General features: G+C 36.1%; 1 protein-coding gene across 1 annotated transcript in view; it reads left to right on the top strand.

Annotated features, from left to right (window-relative positions):
* The window catches only part of LOC107688718 (unconventional myosin-XVI-like), a 218296-nt gene that overhangs the window by 74320 nt on the left and 139080 nt on the right, over nt 1-4896 (top strand). The gene's annotated exons all lie outside the window — the stretch shown is intronic.

Here is a 4896-nt window from a genome sequence, read left to right as displayed (position 1 = left end):
CACGCTGTATATGAGAACTGAAGAAGTGGAGCGTGCGCGAGAGAGCGCATTTCTATCAGCGCGATTCCCGCCTATCCGCTTCACTAACTTTAAGTTAATCGATGACGAATTGTGACTCCCAGGAAAAATGGGACGTCTAGTCACCTCACTTAATCCATAACCGACTGTATTTACGTGAGATACTCTACACAAGATAGACATTTGGACTGCTGTGTGTGTATTTGAGAACTGATCGCACGCTGTATATGAGAACTGAAGAAGTGGAGCGTGCGCGAGAGAGCGCATTTCTATCAGCGCGATTCCCGCCTATCCGCTTCACTAACTTTAAGTTAATCGATGACGAATTGTGACTCCCAGGAAAAATGGGACGTCTAGTCACCTTATCCCTACCCCTTCGGGTGCTGAGGCCATTGTTTCAGATCGCTAGTTCGCATTTTGGTAGCCTATCCATCCACTGCGTAGATTTGGTAGCCTATCCATACTGAGAGTAGATATGCAAATGCCCCTTATCCGAATTGCAATCCAATGACAGGGACGCACATTTTGAAGGACAAGACAGTAGCCTATAGAATGTATTTTGAATGTCCGGTAGTTCTCAAATAACATTATAGTCCTGTTTCGTCTTGTTAACGAAGATGCGGCATAAATTTCATCATAGTTTTTATCATCAGATATTAGTTTTACTTCGTCAATGTCTCGTCTTAAGCCCTATTCGCACGGGATTAGTATTACCTGGTGACCTCCAGTCATTTGTAATAATTGCAGAGGTTGTCTGTGATCTTAATCCCGTTCGAATCGGCCATGTCTGTAATTTGTAAAGTAAAAATTCCCCCGCAAATGACCTACCATATTTCGCCGAACACTGAGGCCCTGTGATAATATTAGTCCCGTGCGAATCGGCATCTCTGCGATTTGGCCAGCATTTGGCAGGTCGTATATCATTTTTCGAGGTTTTTGTTTGCTGTGCGCCTTTTTATCCATCTTTCGCGAAGAATGGAGCTGCGTTGGAGTGTTTGATAGTATTTTGGGTGCTGTCATCATATCGCTACACCATACAATTTGCAGAAAGAGAAAGCTGAAAAGGTTTTGAGGTTAACGTGTTACAAATCAAGCATAAAGCTTGAGATATTATTTTAACCTGGTGAAATGTAAATGACACAGCGCACGAAACTATATATTTTTTAATTTTTTTAATCCATCTGGACCATAGAACGGGACTCTCAAAGCCTTGACATCCGGGTATCTGGTAGATAAGTCGGTAAATTCGAGTAAAATCACAGGCTTCGCTTATCCCGTGCAAATGCACCACACGAAATTCAGAGGTGGGGGGTTAATTTCAAAATCACACAAGGTCCCCAGATAATACTAATCCCGTGCGAATAGGGCTTTAGTCACAGAAAAAATGTTAGTTTACGAATATTTTTCGTCGTCGTCTTCGTTGACGAAATTAACACTGGTAGATATCATTACATGGCATTACATATCATTTCATGATGGACACTGACTTTCGAAATCACAATTAAATATGGAATAAACCAGGGCTTTGCAACTTTAGGCACATGATTGATAGAATAACATATGTATTTGTTTTCTTCAGGTATTTTAGAAATGTATTTACATGACAAACCTCTCTGTGCTAATTTAATTTAATTTAATTTAATTTAATTTAATAGCACTGCTAATTAATATAATGTATTTGCATGGCAAACTGTCTTTTGCAGTAATTCTTCCTTTAATTAAACAAATCTAAAATAAATGCATATTACATTTCATTTGTAGTACTAAGAAAAAAACAACAACAACAACACGCAAATAAATGCATTATATTAATTTGAAGTGTTATGCAAATAAAAAAACAACTAGAAATTAAATTAAAAATTAATTAATTTAATTTATAGATTAATTCATGTGTATAGCACTACATATTAAATGTAAATAAATAAATTAAAATATTTTAAGTTAATTATTCAAAGTATTTACATGCCAAGCTATTTCTTGCAGTAATTCCACCTTTAAAGATGTAAGTAAAATAAATGCGTATTACGTTAATCCAGTGTTTCCCAACCGGGGTGCCGTCTGTTGAGAGCAGGGGTGCCGTGCAAAAAATAATTTTTTAATATTTTTAAATTGCTAAAATGTTCAAAAAAGCATCTATTATATAATATCCATTTCTGATGTCGCCAATAATTAGAGATGCACCGAAATAATTAGTTCACCGCTCAGGTTTCACTTTCACGTGGTGTGACGCTCTGCGTATTATCCCGCTCTATCCGTGTGCGCTCCGCTCAGTCGCTCCACTCGTATACCGTTCATGCGAATCGGAACAGCAAAGTCCACTCAAAAACTGAGCCGACAGGAAACATCGATGTAGTACAGTACTGTTTCTGTCTGCAATAGCTCTACTGTGTTGTAACATGGTGTGGTATATGGGCAACTCTGGTAACTCTGCCCTCTCATTCATTGATCTGCTAACCGCTATGTTATGCTCGCGTGTTCTGATAATAATAGCTTTCTAGGACTAAACATTATTTGGATAATTGGTAAAAAAAATTTTTTTTAAATATCTTAACCCTACTGTTAGACCTACCTGAAAAACTAAAAAGCAATTTATTTAATTCGAAGGCCTGTCGTTATTTTTTATTTGTGCTATCATTATTAATTTCTTTATTTGTTCTTATTTTATTACTGACTGCTTACTTGTCATTTTTTATTCAATTCAAAGTTTGAAATCAAGCTATCGTGCTACTGCACCAAAATTACCCCACTGTAAAATTAAAAAAACACCGAGTGAGCAAAAAATTTGTGAGACAGCTAGTTATAATGGTAATTAAATAATGTTTACAGATGTATAAAAGCCTACATTAAAATCTGTCATATAAATTGGTCTCTTCATTAGAAATTAGCCTACTGATTGCCACCATTGATGGACAAATTTTTTTAATAATATTAAAAATATCTGTATGACATTATATTCTGCAGTACCGAATATCTATACTTTTCAAATTATCATATCGAAGTTAGAAATTCAAATATTGTGGCAAAATTAATTTTGTAGGGTGCCACAAGTTTGTTAAAATTTCCAAAGGGTGCCGCGACTAAAAAAAGGTTGGGAAACACTGCGTTAATCCATAGTGTTATACAAATAAACAAAAGTTTTATTTTAATAGAATAAATAAATTCATATATTATTTTGAAGTGCTATACAAATAAACAAATGTATACAATAAAAAATAATTTATTTATTTGTTTGTTTTGTTTACTTCTGTAGCACTTGCCGTCAAAAAGGCTGCTGACCTGGACAAAACAAATGTTAGGGCTAATTTGAATTAGCATAAGTGTAATATGCTATATTTAATTTGTCTTTGCGTTTAGCCATTTTATCAGATTGCTGTTCACAGTCAGTGGAATGTATTGATATTAGAGTTATCGTAGACCAAATCCAGTTCATTAATTCACGCTCCCTTCCTGTTTCTGATTAATGGCGCTTCATCATTGCATTGATCTTACTAATTCTCAGCCAGATTGACTCTAGCTTTGAGGATCATATGAAGTTCTAATGTGTTTTATATGAGTTGAATAACAGCGCTTGCACTAGAGGAGATTGATTTCTAGAGGAAAGGATGAACCTGCTGACATGGTTGCTGATGAAGAGAATTTTCCTTCTTTCTTCTCCTTTGTTCTTTTTGTCCCTCAGGATACTCTTGCCTACATACACACCTTTCTGTTTTCCTTTTTCCTCCCCTCTTTCTTTTCTGATGTTCAGGTTTTTAGTTAGTGCATTTGCAGCCCAGTGTATGGTTTAGTTTTTCTTTTCATTATCCATTTTCTACTAACATGGTGCTGGTGCTGGGGCCAAAACTTCAGAGCCTGGGACATGGTGATATATAAAAATATGAGGTGGAAGGAAAACAAAACAAAACTGTATTGTAATTATTTTGTGTTCTCTCACATAAGTACTGCGTTCCACTAAGTGCATTCACTCACAAAAGCAGTTTTATTTATTTATTTTTTTTCATTCACATGATGTGAATGCAAAGTTTCTTTGGGAAATGCAACAAGTAATAAAAGAAGGAATAAAATAAAATGTGTGTGTAACTTTACTGTTTTTACAGTATTTTTGATCAAATTAACACGGCTTTGTTGAGCACAAGAGACTAAAAAAAAACATAGTCACCCTAAACTTTTGAACTGTATTGAAAGCAAAATCTGTGACGTGTTATTTTGGTGGCAGATTACAGTATTTATTATTGTGATCAGTTACTTTATCCCCCGACTTTTAAATCAAATCAAACCATTATGGTGGAAAAGGTCTACAGGACCTCTAGAGATTCAAGAGAGAGAGTGCAAGAGTGGCACTCTTCTACTATATTGCTGACAGTTACAAAAACTCCTGTGGCTGTGGTAGATACGACATTATAGTAATCATAAATGCAATATCATGGTACTGAATGGTTCCTGTCTTCAGTATATCATTCCATATTCTCAAGGTACTTCAAAACTGTACAATGATATTATCATGGCACTTTGTATTAAATACCAAATGTAATTAGTATTTGTTAGTGGAGGGTGGGCTGAGATTGCAGGGACTAGTGTTTGATCTGTAGTCTCACACACCCACACACACACACACTCGCAAATAATAAACACACTTAGAGAGATGTTTTCTCTGCCCACATCTATAATTCATTGCGGCAGGGCAGAATCTTTCTCAAACACACACACAGACACAGACAGACAGACACATTGAGTCAGTCATTAGCACTGCAGATGGTTGTGTGACTCAGCAGAACTGCCATGCTGCAGTCAGAGTTTCACTTCAGATTGAGCATCGGCGTACACCATCTGAACAGCTGGAAACATTGTACAGTACATGCAGTAAAAACTGGAGAGCACTGT

Source organism: Sinocyclocheilus anshuiensis, unplaced genomic scaffold, assembly GCF_001515605.1.
Source record: "Sinocyclocheilus anshuiensis isolate Anshui unplaced genomic scaffold, SAMN03320099.WGS_v1.1 scaffold9, whole genome shotgun sequence".
NCBI classification, from domain to species: domain Eukaryota; kingdom Metazoa; phylum Chordata; class Actinopteri; order Cypriniformes; family Cyprinidae; genus Sinocyclocheilus; species Sinocyclocheilus anshuiensis.
This window is presented reverse-complemented; position numbering and strand designations above follow the sequence as displayed.